We start from the raw sequence: 23,778 nt of genomic DNA, 5'->3' as shown, positions 1-23,778 counted from the left end.
ACCGGTAGCTCCTGCATTATTCATCTTAGGTTAGGTCAGGAAGATGAGAGAGACTCAGGATATCGACCCTTTAGGAGAAGCAGGAGGGAATATGATTTAATCATCTGTGCCTCATGGGGTTATCTTCTCCAGGCAGCAAGCTATGAACCAGGGGGAACTCAGGAGCTTAGATCTTGCTGTTAAGTTTCAGCCCTGCCAAACCTGAGCCGTCCTTTCATAGCCAAGGGATTGACATCCATGTAGCTGGGCAGAGCAGAGTTTCCCCAGGGACAGGGGTGTTCAAAACAAGCTGCAGTCCCTTGGCTGTGGAAGGTGAGGCTGTTTTGGTTTCTGTCAGTACTGACTGCAAGCCACAGAAACACTTTGACAACAGAGCAGGTCTGGCTTTCCCCAAATCCAGGTAATCCTAGAATCATTAAGGTTAAAAAAAGGCCTCTATGATTGAATCCAACCTTCTACCCAGCACCTCCATGACCACTAGACCGTGTCCCAAAGTGCCTCAGCTACTTGTTTCTTGCCCATCTCCAGGGATGGTGACTCTACCACCTCCCTGGGCAGCCTGTTGCAATGCTTGACCACTCTTGCAGGAAAGAAATTCTTCCTAATATCCAACCTAAACCTCCCCTCAGGCCATTTCCTCTTGTCCTGTCATTAAGTCACTTGGAAGAAGCAGCCAACACCTGCCTCATTACAGTCTCCTTTCAGGAAAGCTGTAGAGAGCAATAGGTCTCCTCTCAGCCTCCTCTTCTTCAGGAGAACTCATCTCCCTCAGCCTCCCCTCACCAGACCTGCTCTTCAAACCCCTCACCAGCTTCACTCTGTACCCTCTGCAGTACCTCAATGTCCTTCTTATGCTGCATAAAACTGAACCCAGCACTCAGGGTGTGATCTTACCAGTGCTGGGTACAGGGCCACAACCACTTCCTTACTCCTGCTTGGCCACACCATTCCTGATCCAGGTAATGAGCAACTGATAATGAGGAAACTGCTCTGAAAGAACCTTTTGCTCCTTCTCTGTGTCTCACCAGCTCAATGAGCAGGAGAATATCTCCAACTGTACCCAGGGCACTCCTGCCTGGCTTCAGACCTTGATGTTTTCATTACAAGCAGGGAACAGGATTGCTCCCCACGAATCCTGTTATCTCCCACAGTTAATTTGCCCAACTAATAGCCTGAGTGTTTTGAATTTCTAGCCGGCGAATGGCACCCTAATTGAAATTCTAATTTATTTGGTCCGGTTTCTAATTAAAGTAAGTACTCTCTCCCTTATCGTTGTGTGTTGCTCTTGGGTTTTTCCACCCATGTCCTGCTTTTGAGGCTGGAAACCGTCTGCCTCCTGTTCAGCCCTGAAGCACAAGGGAAACAACTTCATTACCGGCTGGTTGGGGTTCGGTTTTTTTTTCGTCTGGGTCAGCCGGTGGCGGTCCTTGTTTTGTTGGGCTGAAGCACGGAGTGTTTTCCCAGCTCAGGATGTGGGTCTGTTGGGAACAAGGCTTCTCGGAGAGTGGAGCCTCACAGCCCTGCCTACTTGTTTGTTTTCTCCTTCCTCCTCTCTTTCAGTTAATTATTGTGTAAATGCTGCTGGTTACCGGAGGATCACCCTGGCAGCGTTCGCCTTTCACCAGGGAAAGGCAACAAAGAGTTTTTTTTCTAGAGGGGCAGCTCTCGAGAAACCTTCTGATTTAAGTTTTGGGGTTTTTTTTTCTTTCTTTCTTTCTTTTTTTTTTTTTTCCCTCCCGTAGTCATGTAGAAAGGAAAATTGCTAGAGCTTCCAAACGCTTCCTGGGCTGAGCCAGAGAGTTAATTGTTATTGAAGAGGGACAGTTGGGCAAGGTCAAAAACTGTGAAATAGAAGAGAGGAAAGTGGAAAATGCGAAGAGGGGGGAAGGAAAGAGAAGCTGCTTCCCTGCAGCATGGTGTACAGAGCAGTATCTGCAGTTACAAGGTGGAAGAGAAGGAGGATTATCTTTCTTTTCATTTCTTACAACCCTTCCAGGACAAGGAAACTGCAATTTTCTCCTTCAGAAGGAGAGATGGGAAGTGGTGAGCTCACAAGTTGTGTTCCAGCCCGGTTTGGTAGCCATGCCAATGAGCTGACTGACCATGCCTTGAAGATTCCCTACCCTTAACCTTCGTGAAGGCAGCTGTGGTGTCCCACAGATCACATCTGAAAGCTGTTCTTTGCCATGCTGCCCTAAAGACTAAAATCCCCATGGCAGCAAATATCTTCTGTCTTGTGCCTGTGCAGTGAACAGCACAGCACGTGGTGGGGTTCAAGAGCTGAAAGGAAAGGGCAGGGGTTTCCCTAGGCACCAACAAAAGCAAGTAATTAAGAACATCATAAAGCTTAAAGAGGGGCTTCAGCCTGTTCTTCAGGGTAGTTTAGCCCCTGTAGACCTTTGTGCTTAGAGAATCACAGGATGGTGGAGGTTGGAAAGGACCTCTGCTGAACATCTAGACCAACATCCCTGCTAGAGCAGGTTTGCCTAGATCAGGTTGCTCAGGAACATGCTCAGAGGGGGTTGAAAGGGGAGAGAAAGAGACTCCACAACCTCCCTGGGCAGCCTGCTCCAAGGCTCCAGCACCTTCACACCAAAGAAGTTTTTCCTGAAGTTCAAGTGAAACCTGCTTGGTTCCACTTTGTGCCCACTGCCCCTTGTCCTATCATTTGGCACCACTGAGAAGAGCCCAGGCTCACCCTCATGACCTCCACCCATTAGCTCTTGGTGAGTATTGAGATCCCCTCTGGGCCTGCCCTTCTCCAGGCTCAACACCCCCAGGGCTTTCAGCCTTTCCTCCTCACAGAGCTACTCCAGGCCCCTCAGCATCTTTGTAGCCTCCATTTGGACTCTCTCCAGTAGTTCCTTGTCCCTCTAGAACTGCAGAGCCCAGAACTGGACCCAATACTGCAGGTGCAGCCTCACCAGGGCAGAGTGGAGGGGGAGGAGAACCCAAAAGACTTTCTGTGTCGGTTCTGCTCCCCAAATCCTGTTCCACACCTTCCTTCCCCTACTCAACCCCAGCACAGAGCAGATGCTGTGTATGGGTAGAGAAGCCTTTCTCCAGCAGAGAGCATGGAATATTCCCACCAGCAAAGGCTATTCAGCCCCGAGCTCCCAAAGCCTTTGTGTTGATGCTGTGACATGGCAGATTTACCTCACCACCCTGTTCACAGCCACAAATACTTTTGCTGCTCAACAGGCAGCGAGTCACAGGCTGCTGAAAAAACCTGCCCCACGCTGCTCTGTTTGATCCTGTACCCTGCAGAACAGCTTTTTCCCAGCTGCTTCTGCAGCCTATTTGCTTTTGTCATAAAACTTCCCAGTGCTGTGCCTCCAGCGCTCACCTACCTGTCTAATTTCACTTCACAGGCAGGCTACAGAATCTGAAATAAATGCTTGCTGGTCATTAAAACTGTATTTACAGAGCCTTAACAGCTCTGGAATAGGCAGAGAACTTGCTCTGCAGAGTTGTTACTGCATAAATACAGCAGAATAAGCAGCTGGTAGTTAAAAGCTTTGTAATGCATGGGAAGCTGTAATTTGCTGATTACCAGTGGTTGATTGCAATTGTATTGCAATATCTATTTCCTAACAGCACCAGAAACCTGACCCAGCCAGAATCAAGGTGTGGGGGAGGTGTGGGAGAGTGATCAGCAGCTTGAGTTTTTACCCCTACTGTTGGATTGGTTTGGAGGATTTTTGCAGTGCTGCAAGGTAGCTGTTGGCAGGAGCTGGTGGAGGTCAGGATGGAGGTCAGGGTACATCTCCTGTCAGTTTGGCTTTCATAGAATCATAGAATTGTTTCAGTTGGAAAAGACCTTTGAGATCATCCAGTCCAACCCTTTTCTAACTCTGCGAAGGCTGGGGCTAAACCATGGCCCTCAACATCCCAACTTTGAAACACCTTCAGGGGTGGGGACTCAACCACCTCCCCAGGCAGCCTGTGCCAGTCTTTGAGAACCATTTCAGGAAGAATTTTCTCCTAATATCCAACCTAAACCTCCCCTGATGCAACTTGAAACCATTCTCTCTTCCTGCCATTTGTTACTAGGAGGAAGAGACCAACAGCCACCTCACACCAACCTCCTTTCAGGGAGCTGTAGAAAGTGAGGAGGTCTCCTCCCAAACTCCTTTGCACCAGCTGAAGATCTGCTTCTTTATTGCTGAAGCTCCAAGCCATCCTTTCTTTTCTCCCCTCTTTCCTCCCCTGCTGCTAATCTACTGGAGTTCCTCAGCAAGTCACCTCACCCCCATCTGTCTCTTCCTTCTGAGCTTTCTCTTTCCAGGTTGCTGGAATTTCATGATGCTGTTTGCTCAGAACCAGCTGGACATGAAACCATTTTTCCATGCACCTCTCCAGTGTGGATGAAACCACTGACACCACTGAACTCTTTCTATCTGGCAGGATTTTGGTGGGAAGTAGGTTTACTTTTTGCATGAACATCCCTTTCACCCAAAGGTGTCTTCAGAGTCTTTGAGTCTTTATTTTAAATTATATGAGATGGGGGGGGGGAAGAAAAGGAAAGGAGTCAGGAACATAAATTAAGCCTTCAGATGCATGTGCAGTTCTCTGTGACACAAACTTTGCTCTTGGGGTTTATGATGCTAATAAAATACTGCTCACTGCTAACAGCTCTTTCCTTCCTAGCCTCACAAACTGAGACAAATAAGTGCATGGATAGAAGGAGTTCACATTTTATGTCTCTTTGCATCAATATGACCCTCCTTTATTGACATTTTTGGGTAGAAACTGGCTTGTCATGCCTGGGCTATGTTAACTATTATTTATTATTTGGATTGAGGACCCAAGCCCTCCTTGTTCTAGGTGGTTGTACACACAAATCAAAACTCTTTGCATCCCAAAGAGCCTCTAAATATTATGAGAGATGAAGACTAAGTAAGATAAAAAAAAAACCAAGAAGCAGTGAGCTGATTGAGGGAGCTGGGGATATTTAGTCTGGAGAAAAGGAGGCTGAGGGGAGACCTCATTGCTCTCTACAGCTCCTTGAAAGGGGGTTGGAGTGAGGTGGCTATTGGTCTCTTCTTCCTCCTAGCAGGTGATAGAAGTGGCCTGAAATTGTGCCAGAAGAGGTTTAGGTTGGAGATCAGGAAAAATTTCTTTGCTGCAAGAGTGCTCAGGGATTGGAACAGGCTGCTCAGGGAGGTGGTGGAGGGCTGGTTTCTGCTGAGGACCTGGACTCTCCCTTCCATGCTTTTAGATTTAAGCTGTCAGGTACCCACCAGGGCAGTTATTTTAAGTGATCAGCAGGAATAATTTTTTGTCATCCTTATAATTAATCATGTTAGGAGCTGCCTGAGCAGGGACACCTCCAACTAGATCAGATGGCTCAGGGCCACAGCAAGTTTGACTTTGAATCTCTCCAGGGATGGGGCCTCAACCACGTCCCTGGGCAACCTGTTCCAGTATTTCACCACTCACATTGTGCAGAGCTTCCTCCTGATGTCCAACCTAAGTCCTCCCTGCTCCAGCTTCAAACCATTGCCTCTCATTCTGTCACCACTAAACAGTCCCTCCCCAGCCTTCCTGTAGGTCCCCTTCAGATATTGAAGTGCAGCTCTAAGGTCTCCCCATGGCTCAGAAGCTGTGGTTTTACAGCCTGGTGACATTAGGCTTGCTCTTGCACTGGAAGCTGTGATTTCTCTCATCCAAGTTCTCCCAGCTTCCTAGCTTCACACACTCTGTTGTACAGATAATGAACTCAATCATCTTGGAGGTCATTTAAAGCCTTAATGACTGCATGATAATAATAATTTCCTTTTCTTTTCTTGCCCAGCTTCTTGCTGCCCTGGAATAATGACAAATGCCTCTGTCTGATGCAGAGATTCATGTGCGGAGCCATCTGGGGAAACCACAGAGGAAACCTGATGCAGCAAACAGCCCTCAAAATGGAATTAACCTTTAGGAAGATCTCATAAGTAAGTGGTTTGTATCCTTCAAGGTATTCTGTGAATCACTGACAGTATGACCAGGCTAATTTAAGCATTTGTCACATAGACAAGGAGGAGCCAACTTCAGTTCTCAGCCATAGGAGCGCAGGGAGAAGGAAGGGCAAAAATCTGCACTCCCATCTGGTTGACTTTCCTGGATTCCACCTCAGTGCTGCTCTGATGGGGACAGCCCCAGCTCCACTGAGAGTAGGGGAGAGGATCTATCCCAGCAGGGATGCTTCATTTGCTTCCCTTATGTCCAGGAAATCTCTGCACTCAATTTGCTCTCTTTTTAGGACTTAGACTGGTTTCTAAAATTAGAGCTTCATTCTTCATGTTCACTGCCTGAAGGACAATGACAAAAGAGAGAGAAGAGGGGAGAGAATGCCATAAACTGGGACATTTTGTTACCACATTCACTGCACATCTGGGAGCTCTTTTGGTACATAATTGCTGCATAATGCTCTTCACAAGCTGTAGCCTCACACACGTCCTCTTGGAAGCTGCTGGTGTAGTGCTGGAGCCCTTGCTCTGGAAATTGAGCGTGACCTATTGGGCCAAGTGCACGCCTCACAGAGTGGAAAACTCTTGGTTCCTTCTCTTTGCTCTGTGAGCTCTTGGCCAGGCCAGTGCTGTGCTGGTTTGTGAGGCTCTAAAAAGCCTCATTGCTACTCAAATCCACTGCTGAGTGGAGGGAAGTGCACTGCTGGAAGTCTTGAAGCTCATCCAGTGCCAGGACTGAATGTGTAGCTCTCTGCAAGGCTGAGGCACTGAGGAAACTCCTCTGTGTATCTATTCTTTTGCTGTGGCAAATATCAGCTTCAAATGAAGCAGAGAAATGATCCCATTGTTTTTGTTATTGAAGGTAGGAGATGTGACCCCAGAAACGTTACCCAGCACCCTGGTAGTGATGAACAGCCCCTGTGCTGTGTCTTCCCTTTCTGCTCTTCCAACAAAAAGCAGAAGGGAAAAGAAAACAAACAACAACCCGAAGCCAATTCAAAACATTTCGTTGCATTTCCTAACTGTTCAAAATGCAATTTCAGCAGAAGTTTGGGGTTGTGGTTTTTTTTTTTGTTGTTGCTTTTTTGTTGTTGTTGTTGGGGGTTTGGTTGGTTGGGTTTTGTTGTTGTTGTTTGTTTGGGTTTTGTTGTTTGTTTGCGTTTTGTTGTTGTTGGTTAGTTGGGTTTTGTTGTTTGGGTGGGTTTTGTTGTTGTTGTTTGTTTGGGTTTTGTTGTTGTTTACTTGGGTTTTGTTGTTGTTTACTTGGGTTTTGTTGTTGTTTGAGGTTTTGTTTGTTTGGAGTTTTTTGTTGTTATTGGGTTTTGTTGTTGTTTGAGTTTTCTTGTTCTCTGGGTTTTGTTGTTGTTTATTTGGGTTTTGTTGTTGTTTGAGTTTTGTTGGGTTTTGTTTGGTTTTTTTGTTGTTATTGGGTTTTGTTGTTGTTGTTTGAGTTTTGTTGTTTTTTGTTTGGGTTTTGTTGTTGTTGTTGGGTTTTGTTGTTGTTGTTTGAGTTTTGTTGTTGTCTGCGTTTTGTTGTTGTTATTGGGTTTTGTTGTTGTTTGAGTTTTGTTGTTTTTTGTTTGAGTTTTGTTGTTGTCTGCGTTTTGTTGTTGTTATTGGGTTTTGTTGTTGTTATTGGGTTTTGTTGTTGTTTGAGTTTTGTTGTTTTTTGTTTGGGTTTTGTTGTTGTTGTTTGAGTTTTGTTGTTTTTTGTTTGAGTTTTGTTGTTGTCTGCGTTTTGTTGTTGTTATTGGGTTTTGTTGTTGTTGTTTGAGTTTTGTTGTTTTTTGTTTGGGTTTTGTTGTTGTTGTTTGAGTTTTGTTGTTTTTTGTTTGAGTTTTGTTGTTGTCTGCGTTTTGTTGTTGTTATTGGGTTTTGTTGTTGTTGTTTGAGTTTTGTTGTCCATTTGGGTTTTGTTGTTGTTTATTTGGGTTTTGTTATTGTCTGTTTGAGTTTTGTTGGGTTTTGTTTGGGTTTTGGTTTTGCTGTTATTGTTTTTTGGGGGAGGGGAAGCCTGGTTAAGATGCTTCCCTACCTTTCCTTGGGATTATGTATCTCCTCCTAACTAGTGAATCCCAAAATTTTCAGGACCCTCATCCCAAAAGCAGGTGTAGGGCAGCTGCATGCAGTGCTTGCTGCTCTTGCCAGCAGCAGGATGAGCCAGCAGGTTTTGGGACGTGCAGGGTCTGACAATGGATGAATTGCAAGTTTAAAGCAAAGATGATTGAGTAAACTTCTACCACCCTGACTTGGAAGCAGTGCCTGTCCATGCCACACGGTGAAGATGATGGATTGCAGTGAATCTGGGATCTGGAGCCATCAAATTTCCTCCCCTGTCTTTCTTAACCTTGGGACAAATTCGATCAAATTCTGCTCTGAAGCCTAAGGATGTAAAGTTTGTTAGCTGGAACAGTATCTCCTGCCAAGCCCTTGGAACACCCTGGTACTCGTTAATGTCTTCAGGAAGTTACACAAATGATGCCTGCGTTCAGGGGAAAGCCACCCAGGAGTATATAAAGGATGCAAAGATGGTCACAGAATCACTTTGGTTAGAAAAGAGCTCTGAGATCATTGAGTCCAACCATTCTCTAACTCTACCAAGGTTGGGGGTAAACCATGGTCCTCAGCACCACATCTTTGCCTCTTGTAAACACCCCCAGGGATGGGGATTCAAACACTTCCAGGGATGGGGATTCAAACACCTCCAGGGATGGGGATTCAAACACCCCCAGGGATGGGGATTCAAACACCCCCAGGGATGGGGATTCAAACACCTCCAGGGATGGGGATTCAAACACCCCCAGGGATGGGGATTCAAACACTTCCAGGGATGGGGATTCAAACACCCCCAGGGATGGGGATTCAAACACCCACAGGGATGGGGATTCAAACGCCTCCAGGGATGGGGATTCAAACTCCCCCAGGGATGGGGATTCAAACGCCTCCAGGGATGGGGATTCAAACACCCCCAGGGATGGGGATTCAAACACTTCCAGGGATGGGGATTCAAACGCCTCCAGGGATGGGGATTCAAACGCCCCCAGGGATGGGGATTCAAACACCCCCAGGGATGGGGATTCAAACACTTCCAGGGATGGGGATTCAAACACCTCCAGGGATGGGGATTCCAACACCCCCAGGGATGGGGATTCAAACACTTCCAGGGATGGGGATTCAAACGCCTCCAGGGATGGGGATTCAAACACCCCCAGGGATGGGGATTCAAACGCCTCCAGGGATGGGGATTCAAACGCCTCCAGGGATGGGGATTCAAACACCCCCAGGGATGGGGATTCAAACACTTCCAGGGATGGGGATTCAAACACCTCCAGGGATGGGGATTCAAACACCTCCAGGGATGGGGATTCAAACGCCTCCAGGGATGAGGATTCAAACACTTCCAGGGATGGGGATTCAAACACCTCCAGGGATGGGGATTCAAACACTTCCAGGGATGGGGATTCAAACACCTCCAGGGATGGGGATTCAAACACCCCCAGGGATGGGGATTCAAACGCCTCCAGGGATGGGGATTCAAACACCTCCAGGGATGGGGATTCAAACACTCGCAGGGATGGGGATTCAAACACCTCCAGGGATGGGGATTCAAACACTTCCAGGGATGGGGATTCAAACACTTGCAGGGATGGGGATTCAAACACCCCCAGGGATGGGGATTCAAACACCCCCAGGGATGGGGATTCAAACACCCCCAGGGATGGGGATTCAAACACTTCCAGGGATGGGGATTCAAACACCCCCAGGGATGGGGATTCAAACACCTCCAGGGATGGGGATTCAAACGCCTCCAGGGATGGGGATTCAAACACCCCCAGGGATGGGGATTCAAACACTTCCAGGGATGGGGATTCAAACACCCCCAGGGATGGGGATTCAAACACCTCCAGGGATGGGGATTCAAACACCCCCAGGGATGGGGATTCAAACACTTCCAGGGATGGGGATTCAAACGCCTCCAGGGATGGGGATTCAAACGCCCGAGATGGGGATTCAAACACTTCCAGGGATGGGGATTCAAACACCCCCAGGGATGGGGATTCAAACACTTCCAGGGATGGGGATTCAAACACCTCCAGGGATGGGGATTCAAACACTCGCAGGGATGGGGATTCAAACACCTCCAGGGATGGGGATTCAAACACTTCCAGGGATGGGGATTCAAACACTCGCAGGGATGGGGATTCAAACACCCCCAGGGATGGGGATTCAAACACCCCCAGGGATGGGGATTCAAACACTTCCAGGAATGGGGATTCAAACACCTCCAGGGATGGGGATTCAAACACCTCCAGGGATGGGGATTCAAACACTCGCAGGGATGGGGATTCAAACGCCTCCAGGGATGGGGATTCAAACACTTCCAGGGATGGGGATTCAAACACCCCCAGGGATGGGGATTCAAACACCCCCAGGGATGGGGATTCAAACACTTCCAGGAATGGGGATTCAAACACCTCCAGGGATGGGGATTCAAACACTCGCAGGGATGGGGATTCAAACACTCGCAGGGATGGGGATTCAAACGCCTCCAGGGATGGGGATTCAAACACTTCCAGGGATGGGGATTCAAACACTTCCAGGGATGGGGATTCAAACGCCTCCAGGGATGGGGATTCAAACACCTCCAGGGATGGGGATTCAAACACCTCCAGGGATGGGGATTCAAACACTTCCAGGGATGGGGATTCAAACACTCGCAGGGATGGGGATTCAAACGCCTCCAGGGATGGGGATTCAAACACCCCCAGGGATGGGGATTCAAACACTTCCAGGGATGGGGATTCAAACACCCCCAGGGATGGGGATTCAAACACCCCCAGGGATGGGGATTCAAACACTCGCAGGGATGGGGATTCAAACACCCCCAGGGATGGGGATTCAAACACCCCCAGGGATGGGGATTTAAACACTTCCAGGGATGGGGATTCAAACACCCCCAGGGATGGGGATTCAAACACCTCCAGGGATGGGGATTCAAACACCTCCAGGGACGGGGATTCCAACACCCCCAGGGATGGGGATTCAAACACCTCCAGGGATGGGGATTCAAACACCTCCCTGGGCAGCCTGTGCCAGTCTTTGAGAAGCCTTTCAGAAAAGAATTTTCAGCTAATATCTAACCTAAACCTCCCCTGGACCAACTTGAGGCCATTTCCTCTCACCCTGCTATTTGTTACCAGGGAGAAGAGACCAACACCCACTTCACCCCAACCTCCTTTCAGGGAGCTGTAGGCAGTGAGAAGGGAGACCTCAGCCTTCTTTGCACCAGCTGAGGGCCTGCTTCTGTATTGCCAAGGTTCAAAGCCATCCTTTCTTCTCTCCCCTCACTAATACCCTGCTGCTAATCTGCTGGAGTTCCTCAGCAAGTCACTTCACCCCCATCTGTCTCTTCCTTCTGGGCTTTCCCTTTCCAGTTTGCTGGCATTTGGTGATGCTGTTTGCTCAGAACCTGCTGGACGTGAAAGCTTTTCAATTGCTGTCAGTGGCCATCCAAACCCCAGTTAGTGATTTGCTGTGGAGAGCAATAACCTGCTCTAAAGCTGCTTCCATTCCTGATCAATAGCATATCAAATATGAGCACCATTAACAGAACTGCTGGAACAGTGCATGGAAGTAATGACCACTTAGGAGCTGAGCAGAGGGAGCTGCCTGAGGTCCTCCTTGCCATTAGCTCTTCTTTTCTGGGGCAAGCAGCACCAGCTGAAGGTGGTGCCAGCCATCCCAGCCTATACACTGGGTTTGGGGTTTTTTTTTTGGCTCACCACCTGTAATTAGTTTCCCACAGGCCTTCAAGAGGGAGGGGACAGGCTCTGCTCAGTTTCACCCTCTGGTAGGACAAGGGGCAATGAATAGAAACTACAGCACAGGAGATTCCACCCCAACATGAGGAAGAATTTCTTCACTGTGAGGGTCAAAGAGCACTGGAACAGGCTGCCCAGAGAGGTTGTGGAGTCTCCTTCTCTGGAGAGAGATCCATCTGGATGTGTTCCTGTGTGACCTGTGTTGGATTCTGTGGTCCTGCTCTGGCAGTGGGGTTGGACTCCATCATCTCTGGAGGTCCCTTCCAACCCTTAACATCCTGTGGGCCTGTGAACTTCTCTTTCTCTCCTCCACATACAGCTAAGAGGGTCCAAAGCACCCTCACCTGTAGGGTTGGACTAATCCTTGTTGCTGTTGGCAGTGGACTGGAGATCCCCTGTCTGATTTCTTTCACAGAAGAGTAAAACTTTGTTTTCCCTACTTAAAAAAAAAATTCTTTCCAAACCACCCAGATCTAGGCTGGGATGAACCAGCTGATGGAGATTCTACCACTCCCAGGTTGTTCCAGTGATTCATTACCCCATTTAAAAAATGCAAGCATTATTTTGAATTCAAATTTGGCTGCTTTTAATTTCCACCAAGAGATTCTCCCTGTGCTCATCTCTGCTAGATTAAAGAGCCCTCAGTAGCTGATAGTTCCCTCCTGTGAAAGTGCTTGTGCACTGTAATCAAATTATCTTCTGAATTTCTTCCTGATAAGTTAAGGAGATTAATCTCCTCACAGTCTTCACTCTGAGGCATTTGTTCTGTGAGTCTGAGGCACTCTGATACCTTCTCAGTGCCCCATCTCCAGATTTGTGTCCTGTAATAAGACACAAATGCTGCAATTAGCTGGAAGTGCTGGGAACCTGAGCTCAGAAAACAGCCCAGGGTGGTGGGGCAGGTACCACACTGATTCTCTTTGCTGGTTCAAACAGATCAGAATCCCAGAATGCCAGGTTGGAAGGGACCCTAAGGATCATCTGCTCCAACCTTTCTAGGTGATAGAGGAGTTGAAATGAGCTGGCCCAGCACCCTGCCAAGCTGAGCCTTCAAACTGCCCAGTGCAGGGGACTCCACTGCAGCAAATGCAGAAGCAGATACCAGAGCCTTGCAGTGATGTGACTCAGCCTGGTGAGTACTTCACCAACACAGGGCCATGCAGGGAGGTCAGGGATGCCCTCTCCCTGGAGGTGTTCAAGGTCAGGTAGGATGAGGCCTTGAGCAACCTGGGCTGCTGGAAGATGTCTCTGCCCACAACAGGGGGGTTGGAACTGGGTGATCTTTAAGACCCCTTCCAAGCCAAGCCATTCCATGGCTCTATGAATACCAGCACATGAGGACTGCAGCATGGTGGCTGCTGTGACCTCCAGAAGCTCTCTGCTCACCGTGAGCTGCTGGTCCAGCCTTTTGCTGAGCTGGGCTGCCTGCAAAGCCTGGAACATCAGTGAAAGCCATCCCAGCTGGGGTGGAGGCTGAACCAGGAAAATGATTTCCTTTTTAAATCAGAAACCTAAGGAGCAAGTGGAGTTTTACAGAGTCCTGCAGTCCTCCAGGAGGCAACTCATGCCTATAAACAGGCACCCCCCCTCTCCAGCACGCCATAAAATCCTCCAGTAATGACCATCATGACAACTCTAAACCTGTTGTTTCCATTCTCTGTGATTTATGGAGCTGGGAGAAGAGGTGGGGCTGCTGTTTTATAGGGATGATCAAATGTTTGCAGAGGGGAAAATGCAATCTGCATTCCTCCAAGCCTGCTCTTATACATCGAGTCATGAATACCTTTCCTTTCCCATTAGCAATTTAACAGTGCAGGATACAGAAACACTTCTTCAAAGGGATTATTTTCTTCTCTTTTTTTTTTTTTTTCTGTTTTGTTTGGTTTGGGGGTTTTGTGTTTTTTTGTGAAGTCAAGTCCTGGGTTTATGGGAGGGAATGCAAGAGGCCATGCAGCCATGGAGAGCTAGCACTGGAACCTGCCCCAGCCTGGGTATTTCTAGGGTTTGTCCTTCTCAGTTTTCTTCAGCTGAAGTTTTCAATCCTAATGGAGATGAAGCCACATTGCAGTTTGCCAGAAGCCTCCACTAAGCAACATTTTCCTTCTCTGGAAGCTCTGACAGATACAATCACCTGTCCTGCCCTCCTGAGATGCTGGCCTGTGATAATGGTGAACACAAGGAGTGGAGCAGAACAGCTGAGGAGAAGGGACTTTGGTTCAGAGAGATGAGAGGCTACAGGGGGCCCACAAGAAAGCTGGGGAAGGACTTTTTATTAAGGGTTTGTTAGGGACTTTTTATTAAGGGTCATCATTAAGGATGAGAGGGAATGGATTGAAACTTGAGGAGGAGAGCTTTAGAATGGAGATTAGGAAGAAATTCTTTGCAGTGAGGGTAGGGAGATGCTGGAACAGGCTGCCCAGGGAGGTTGTGGATGCCTCCTCCCTGGATGAGAACAACCTGGGCTGGTGGGAGGTGTCCCTGCCCATGGCAGGGGGTTGGAACTGGATGATCTTTGAGGTCCCTTCCAACCCAAACCATTCTGTGGTTCTGTGAGAAGAGATCCTTTGTGTGTTGGAGCAGCCAGGCACAGGCATGGAGGAGACAAATGATGCATGGGGCTGGGGTGGCTTTCAGCCCCTCTTCTGTGTTGAACACTTGTCTTTGTCTTCTGCTGAGTTAAAAAGTCTCCCCAGGTGCTGTGGAGCTGCTACCTTTAATAGGTGCAAATCTGGAACTGACTACAATTAATACCAGTAACTGTAGCAAGCAGCACACTTTTGTAATTGACCTAAATGTTTCTTACTAATTACAACAGCTCCAGCTCAGAAATTGTTCACGGGCTGGAAAGAAGGCTTTGAGCTGGGGAAAACCAGGCTGGCCTCCATCTGGGGCACACAGCAGTGTCAACAGAGCAGTGGCCAGGGGCAGGGTTTGTTTTGTTGTGGTGTTCCCTTTGCATTTTCTGGGAATATTTGAGGTCTGCCCCATGGGAGCCAGCCAGTTCACCTCTGGGGAAGGTACTGCTTGGGCAAGGAGCACTTCCCAAGAATGGCACCGTGAGCTTCAGCTTCTGAGCTGAAAAATGTTCTCAAGTGTGTTAAGGTAGAAATAGTGGAGCAGCATCTCTGGCAGATCCCTAGCTGGGAGTGCTCAGGAGAGCTCCACAGCTGGAAATAGAACTGCTGGGGCAGAGCCAGGTGAGAATGGCTGTCTTCTGAAGAGGTTCCACCATGAGGCAGGACAGCAGCTCCCTCAGATCTCTGCAAATTTACTCTCCTCAGGGTAATGCCACCTCCCCCAGGCATCTTTCACCTGGCATCTCTGTGCAGCACTTGCCAGTTTCACAGAGTCACAGCTTGCACTGAGTTGGAAGAGACCCTCAAAGGTCACCTTGGCCAACCCCCCTGAAATCAGCAGGGACACCTCCAACCAGAGCAGGCTGCCCAGGATCACATCAAGTCTGATCTTGAATGTCTCCAGCCACATCCCTGAGTAACCTGTTCCAGTGTTTCACCACCCTCATTGTACAGAGCTTCCTCCTAATGTCCAAACTAAATCTCCCCTCCTCCAGTTTCAAAGCATGGCCCAGTTTAAAACCCTGCTCCAGTTTAAAACCAGTTCCCCCAGAAAAAAAAAAAAAAAAAAAAAAAAAAAAAAAAGAAAGAAAAAGGGTCACCAATCCCTTTCCTTCAAGGAAAGGAGATTGAGTAAGGTGAGAGCAGCCCACACTGCAGGGCACTGGGTAGCATGACTCAAATTGCTGGGGAGGCAGAGAGGTTGAGTTGGTAGGAAAATCAAAAGGGAGCACTTAGAGGCCTTGGCAGTTGGTTGCCCAAAGCAATGACAAACATGTGTCTCACCCTGGTAGGTCTCATCAGCACAACTCAGATGTCATTTGATCCTGACAAGTGAGGGAGAGACAAAGAAAGCTGTCTTTGCTGGAAAATAATGAGAGAGCTGCAGGGAGGAAGGCAGCAGAGGAGAAGAGCCCCAGGTGAGTTGGGTCTCATTTGTATTCCTCTTCTTCCATGCTGTGTCCAGTGGTGTTAATTTGGTCCAATGGCATCAGTGGAGGGAGGTTCTCCTCCCCCTCTACTCTGCCCTAGTGAGGCTACATCTGGAGCATTTTGTTCAGTTCTGGGCTCCCAGGTTCAAGAAGGACAGAGAGTTGTGGGAGAGGGTGAGGAAAGGGCTACAGAGATGAGGAGGAGACTGGAACATCTCTCTTGTGAGGAAAGGCTGAAAAAATTTGGGCTTTTTAGTCTGGAAAAGAAAAGACTGAGGAGGGATCTGATCAATACTTAAAGGGTGGATGTTAGGAAGGTGGGACCAGGCTTTTCTCAGTGGTGCCCAGTGATAGGACAGGGAGTAAAGGGCACAAACTTGAGCATAGGAAGTTCCATCTAAGCATGAGGAGGAACTTCTTTAATTTAAGGGTGAATAAGATGCTCAAAGACCTGGTGGTGAAGTCTCCATTTCTGGAGACATTTAAAACCTGCCTGGATGTGTTCCTCTGTGACCTTTTCTAGGTGACCCTGCCTTGACAGGGGGGGTTGGACTTGATAATCTCCAGAGGTCCCTTCCAACCCCTACCATCCTGTGATTAATCTGGGGGTGTTAAAAGGGCTGGGTTTGCAGCAGCACTGCTACAGCTCTGTGCCAGGCACTGCATAAATACAGGGGAGTAGAAAGAACCAGCCCCTAAAGCAGCTGCTGTGCAACCAGCAAAGGCTTGAGACAAGGCACTGAGCACTGATCCAGAAAGGTTTTTAGGAGATCAAAGTTCCACTCCCAAATTTAACATGCACTGCTCTGTGGGATGCTTGGGCAGTTCTCTTAATCCCTCTGTGCCTCAGTTCTCCGGGCTTAGACACATTAGAGGAGCTTTAGGTACAGCTGATCCCAGGTTAGGGGATGGGGCTGCATCCAACACCATGGGAAAAGAGCCACACCAGAGGGATGGGACACCTGCAAGGACCTGTACCCAGCTCAGAAGCCAGAGAGATCACAGAATCATAGAATCACAGAATCAGTCAGGGCTGGAAGGGACCACAAGGATCAGCCAGTTCCAACCCCCCTGCCATGCCCAGGGACACCTCACACTACAGCAGGCTGGCCAGAGCCTCATCCAGCCTGGCTGCAAACACCTCCAGGGATGGAGCCTCAACCACCTCCCTGGACAACCCATTCCAGGCTCTCACCACTCTCATGGGGAAGAACTTCTTCCTCACTTCCAGTCTGAATCTCCCCACTTCCAGCTTTATTCCATTCCCCCCAGTCCTATCACTACCTGATATCCTAAAAAGTCCCTCTCCCAGATGCCTGAGGCTCTTCCACCCTTGTGTGCAGCACTCAGCACAATGAGACCATCTCTCTGCTGGCACTAGTGGAGGAGAACTCACCAGGAGCTGTCAGTGTGCACTTGCAGCCCAGAGAGCCAAGCAGAGCCTGGGCTGCAGCAAGAGGAGTGTGGCCAGCAGGTCAAGGGAGGTGATTCTCCCCCTCTGCTCTGCTCTGGTGAGACCCCACCTGGAGTACTGTGTCCAGTTCTGGAGCCTCTGTTACAAGAGGGATCTGGACATGCTGGAAGGTGTCCAGAGAAGGGCCACCAGGATGAGCAGAGGGCTGGAGCTGCTCTGCTATGAGGAGAGGCTGGGAGAGTTGGGGCTGTTCAGTGTGGAGAAGAGAAGGCTCTGAGGTGACCTTCTTGTGATCTTCCAGTATCTGAAGGGGGCTACAAGAAAGCTGGGGAGGGACTTTTAGGATATCAGGTAGTGATAGGACTGGGGGGAATGGAATAAAGCTGGAAGTGGGGAGATTCAGACTGGATGTGAGGAAGAAGTTCTTCCCCATGAGAGTGGTGAGAGCCTGGAATGGGTTGTGCAGGGAGGTGGTTGAGGCTCCATCCCTGGAGGTGTTTGCAGCCAGGCTGGATGAGGCTCTGGCCAGCCTGCTGTAGTGTGAGGTGTCCCTGGCCATGGCAGGGGGGTTGGAACTGGCTGAGCCTTGTGGTCCCTTCCAACCCTGACTGATTCTATGATTCTATGATCTCACAGAGATGATCATTAGGCAGTGCCCTTCTATCAATCAGCTCTTTCCACCCAGCTTTGCTCCTGCAGGATGGATTAGGCAGCAGGGCCAGCTTGGAGAAGGTGTGCTGGGCTCACTCTGGCCTTCCTCTCACCACACACCCACACTTTGGGCTGTTTTTCCCTTCCAATCTATTTCAGTCTGAGGCTGAAGTGCAAATGTAGAGGAAGGACAGCAGGTCAAGGAGTGGGACAGTCTCTCTCCTCCAGCCCAGGGCTTTGTTCAGTCCCCTTCACATCTCTGCTCTTGGCTGAGCAGTAGGTGCCTCTGCCATGGAGATCTGTGCTGCTTTCTGGCCGCCTTAAGCGTGGGGCTTGAAGTGAATTTCTCTCGCAAGCAGAACTAATAAAAGGACTAAAACCTGCTAGATTCCACTTGACAAATGGCTCAAAGGAGGACATCCTCTAAATGCTTTCAGCATTTGCAGTGATTGATCAGGGTGGGCTCAGAAGCAGGTGACCTGTTGAGGGCTTTTTTTTTTTTTTTTGTTTCAGAGGGGAAATGATGGAAGGATGATAATGCTCCTTTCTTTTTGATCACTGTAATTTCTGCTTTGCAGCAGATAATGCAGCCCCTGTCCAGAAATCACCACCTGGGTTTTGGAACCAGCCCAGGAATATGATTTACATCCATGCATGTTAACTGTGCACCTCTCTGTCAGTTCCCTATTCGTGCAGCAGCACAACCAGGACTCAGAGGGCTCGTGCTGCGGTCCCTGCTTGCAGACAGGTCACACAATAGCTTGGATCAGAGCCTGGCATCAGTCACTACAGCTCATTCCAGCAAGGGTCTGTCTGCAGCCAGGCATTTACTCTTCATTTAAAACATGTCAGTCTTCTGCAAAAGCTCTGAAGGCCCAAGCTCAAAGACGGATGGGTTTTTGCTTAGCTGGAGCAGGTAGGAGAGGGAGCTCTTGAAGCAGGAAGAGCCATTCCTGCTTGGCACATCCAGTGTCCATCTCTGGGCAGTACAAGCTGGCAAAGCTGGCAGGAGCTGCTCAGCAGCACTTTGCCAGAGCACAGAGTGAGCTGAAGCATAAAGCAGAGGAAAGGACTAAAGCTGAGAGGTCAGATCCTCCATTTGATCCTGGACACGACAAGAACATGAGGATTTCTCTCCATAAAAATCAGGGCAGTGATCCTCCTTCCACAAGTACTGAGAGGTGCTGAATCTTCAGTCATCTGTGCTGGCCCCTCTTGGCCAGACAAGATGAGGGACCTGGGATCTGCTCTAACTGCTCTACTCACCCCTTAGATTTTTCTCATCAAATACATTTCCAAGCCACAGTGGCAGGTGAGGTTTCCTCATATAAAAAAAAAAAATAAATAAACCTAAGTGACTAAAAGGAGGCACACAGTGAATGCATCTGGAAACCTGTCCTGTTCTGTGCAGGATAACATCCTATGATTTTTCTCCCTTCTCCCTTCCCCATCCCTATCCCTTTCCCCATCCCTATCCCCTTCCCCATTCCTGTTCCCTTCCCCTTCCCCATCTCTATCCCCTTCCCCTTCCCTATCTCTTTCCCCTTCCTTCTCCCCTTCCCCTTCTGTATCCCTCCCCCTATCCTGTTCTCTTTCCCTATCCCCATCCCCTTCCCCTTCCCCTTCCCCTTCCCCTTCCCCTTCCCCTTCCCTTTCCCCTTCTCCTTCCCCTTCCCCTTCCCCTTCCCCTTCCCCTTCCCCTTCCCCTTCCCCTTCCCCTTCCCCTTCCCCTTCCCCTTCCCCTTTCCCTTCCCCTTCCCCTTCACCTTTCTTTCTTTTATCTTTCCTCTCTTTCCCCTCTTTCCCTTCTTTACTCTCTATCCTCTCTATCCTCTCTATCCTCTCTATCCTCTCTATCTTCTCTTTCCTCTCTATCTTCTCTTGCCTCTCTTGCCTCTCTTTCCTCCTCTCCATTTCTTTCTTCTCCACCAGGAATCCTGATTAGCTTCAACAATTGCTCACAAGAGATTACCCAACAAGCTGAGAACAGTTGCTCTGGAACATGTTTGAAATCAGGCAGCTCTTCCTGACCCCCATCTTGTCGCTGTCCCTCCCAGCAGCTTTCCCTGAACGCTTTAGGAATCTTGAAGAGCCTTTCTGGAGGTGGATTTTCCCAGAGAGTCAGCAACACAGCTGCTGGTTTCCCCTTGTGAGCAGTGGATAGGAGCAATTCCATGTTCTACTCTGAAACCTTGTGTTCATTTTATGACTAACTCCTGTAAGTGTCACTTCAGAAGCTTATTCAGCAAAGTACCAGGGAGGGGACACACATGGGATATCCAGGGAGGAAAAAAAAAGGAAACCAAATTCTGTCAGCATCTTGGGTGCCTTGGGGGTATTTTGTGGTGCTCAGGGAGAGGAGAGTAGGCACTGGAGCCTGTGCCTGGCACAGAGCCACTGGTGCAGCTTTCCTTGCTCTCCCTGTGGCTCTGCAAAGCACAGAGAGCTGTGGAAGCAGGGCAGCAGCATCTCCTCCATTCCCATCTGTTCTACATCCTTGCAGAGCTCTGCAGGAGATGTTAAGGTGAAGTGTAACTGGAGTTCATCTGTTCCTCTGCAAGCCTGGAGCAGCTGAAGTTCAGCCTGCCTCCTGCCAAGCTCTGCAAGAAGCTGGCCTGATATAGAATCATATAATCATAGAATCAAGAAGGCTGGAAGAGACCTCAAAGATCATAGAGTCCAACCTGTCACCCAGCACCTCATGACTATCTAAACCATGGCACCAAGTGCCACGTCCAATCCCCTCTTGAACACCTCCAGGGATGGTGACTCCACCACCTCCCTGGGCAGCCCATTCCAATGGCCAACCACTCTCTCTGTGAAGAACTTTCTCCTCACCTCCAGCCTAAACCTCCCCCGGTGCAGCTTGAGACTGTGTCCTCTTGTTCTGGTGCTGGTTGCCTGGGAGAAGAGACCAAACCCCTCCTGGCTACAACCTCCCTTCAGGTAGTTGTAGACAGCAGTGAGGTCTCCCCTGAGCCTCCTCTTCTCCAGGCTAAACAGTCCCAGCTCCCTCAGCCTCTCCTCATAGGGCTTGTGCTCAAGGCCTCTCCCCAGCCTCGTTGCCCTTCTCTGGACATGCTCCAGCAATTCAACATCTTTCCTAAACTGAGGGGCCCAGAACTGGACACAGTACTCAAGGTGTGGCCTAACCAGTGCTGTGTACAGGGGTACAATGACCTCCCTGCTCCTGCTGGCCACACTATGCCTGATGCAGGCCAGGATGCCATTGGCTCTCTTGGCCACCTGGGCACACTGCTGGCTCATGTTCAGCTGGCTGTCAACCAGTACCCCCAGGTCCCTTTCCACCTGGCTGCTCTCCAGCCACTCTGACCCCAGCCTGTAGCTCTGCATGGGGTTGTTGTGGCCAAAGTGCAGCACCCAGCACTTGGATTTGTTGAATGCCATCCTGTTGGACTCTGCCCATCTGTCCAGCCTGTCAAGGTCCCTCTGCAGAGCCCTTCTACCTTCTAACAGATCAACACCTGCTCCCAGCTTGGTGTCATCTGCAAATTTACTGATGATGGACTCAATCCCCTCATCCAGATCATCAATAAAGATATTGAACAGGATGGGGCCCAGCACTGATCCCTGGGGGACATCACTAGTGACAGGCTGCCAGCTGGATGTGGCACCATTCACCACCACTCTCTGGGCTCGGCCCTCCAGCCAGTTCCTAACCCAGCACAGAGTGCTGCTGTCCAAGCCATGGGCTGACAGCTTGGCCAGGGGTTTGCTGTGGGGGACAGTGTCAAAGGCCTTGCTGAAGTCCAGGAAGACTACATCCACAGCCTTTCCCACGTCCACCAGGCTGTCACCTGAGCATAGAAGGAGATCAGGTTGGTGAGGCAGGACCTGCCCTTCCTAAATCCATGTTGGCTGGGCCTGAAGGACTTCATATGGCCTGAGAAGGGTGGGGGGGAAAGAGGTAATCTGAGTTTGTTAAAACTGTGGAGAACTGCCTGGAGGTGAGATGGAGCTAAAGCTTGCTTTGGGAAGAGGTGGTCCTTGCCATAGGTGCTGGGTTGGCCTTTGGGTGCTTATGGGTGCAGGGAGGCTGCCTGTGGGGTGCTGATGGATGTGAGCTGGGCTCACTCTGTGGTTTGTTCAGGCTCTCCCCTGGCTCTGTTTGTCCAGCTTTGCCTGGGGGTTGGAGTTTCCTGCACCTGTTTATACTGAGTGGAAAGCATGCGGATGCTTCTTCAAGGGCTGGTGCTCAAGAAGGTGAGTGAGAGGACATCTGTGCTGCTCTGAAAAGACCTCCTGCATGCTCTGAGACCTCCTGCTGCTCCAACATGGCTGGGGTCCCTCGTGGGTGGGAGTGTTCCTGGGGTTCTGGCAAAGCTGAAAGCAAAATGACAAATCCCCTTCCACTTTTTGTAAGAAAAGGGAGAGGAGGAGAATATAAAATGCTGGAAAAGACTTTAAACTGACCTGGGCCAAGCAACCTGAGTTCTGTTGGAACTCTTTTTCTCAGGCAGAAAGGATGGATGCTCAGCTGGTGTCCCCTGACATCTCTGCCACCTGTCCCAACCCCATGTTGCTTCTACCAGAGGCTCCTATCTCTGAAGCTGACCTCTTCAGTGCCTTCTCCATGGGATGAGCAGTGCTGTAACCTGACCTCTGATGCCTTCTCCATGGGTGAGCAGTGCTGAGCCTGACCTCTTCAATGCCTTCTGCATGGGATGAGCAGTGCTGAACCTGACCTCTTCAATGCCTTCTCCATGGGATGAGCAGTGCTGAGCCTGACCTCTTCAATGCCTTCTCGAGTGAGCAGTGATGAACTTGACCTCTGATGCTTTCTCCATGGGGTGAGCAGTGCTGAGCCTGACCTCTGATGCCTTCTCCATGGGTGAGCAGTGCTGAGGGGCTGGGGGCATGACTCACACACCAGCGCTGCTTCTGGAACGCTGTCAACACTTCTTTAAGATGCCACAGGCTTTAATAAGCATGGGATTAATTACCCTTCCCGTGGCTGCTTGGCAGTTTCACCTTCCTGCTGGAGCATGTCAGCACATCATTAGTCAGAGGGCAGTAAAGTAATGTCCTGGTCCCCCCCTGCTCTCCCCCGGCTGCTCGTTCCGCCGTGCCGCGCAGTGGCATTCGGTGTGATTGCTTTGAGTTCCTCCTCCAGAGGAGATGGAGGCTGTGCTCCTGGGCAGAGGGTGAGCTGTGCTCTGCAGGTCACCAGTCCTCTGCTCTAACAAGTGTAATTGAAGGGATTTACTCCATTATCCAATTTGATTACAGGCAGGCAGCTGGGTAAACAAGGGAAAGGGAATGCTTGGGTGAAGCCACACAGCTCGAGTGGCTCTTTGGAGCTGAGCTTAGCAAACTTGTTTATGGAGATGTGCTTGCCAGGGCTTCTCTGGTGCAGCCTTTGAAGGCCTCTTGCTCACTCTGCAAGTGATTCATCAAGCCAGCTCTGTATGGTGAACTGAGCTGGCAGTTCTTGTTTCCTGTTGTGGATAAATGGGGCAGTCCCTGGAGCTTCAGTTTCCAACGACCCTCAGAGTGAGCAGAAGTCCTTCTGAAAAATACTTCAAGGGTGGGTATCAGGAGGTTGAGAGACCTGAGGCTGTTTAGCCTGGAGAAGAGCAGGCTGAGAGGAGATCTGCTCAATGCTGAGCTAAAGGGTGAAGGTCATGAGGATGGGACCAGGCTTTTTCCAGCAGTGCCCAGCGAGAGGACAAGGGGCAGCAGGCACCAACTTGAACATGGGAAGTTCCTTTTAAACATGAGGGAAAACTTACTCACTGGAACATGCTGCCCAGAGAGGGGATGGAGTCTCCTTCTCTGGAGACTTTCAAGGCCCACCTGAATGTGTTCCTGCTTTAGGTGATCCTGCTCTGGCAGTGGGGTTGGACTTCATGATTTTCAGAAGCCCTTTCCATCCTGTGACTCTGTGAACACTGAGGACAGCACCAGCCA

This window comes from Indicator indicator, chromosome 33 (genome assembly GCF_027791375.1).
Source record: "Indicator indicator isolate 239-I01 chromosome 33, UM_Iind_1.1, whole genome shotgun sequence".
NCBI lineage: Eukaryota > Metazoa > Chordata > Aves > Piciformes > Indicatoridae > Indicator > Indicator indicator.
The sequence above is the reverse complement of the archived record's forward strand: the minus strand, read 5'-3'. Positions refer to the sequence as shown.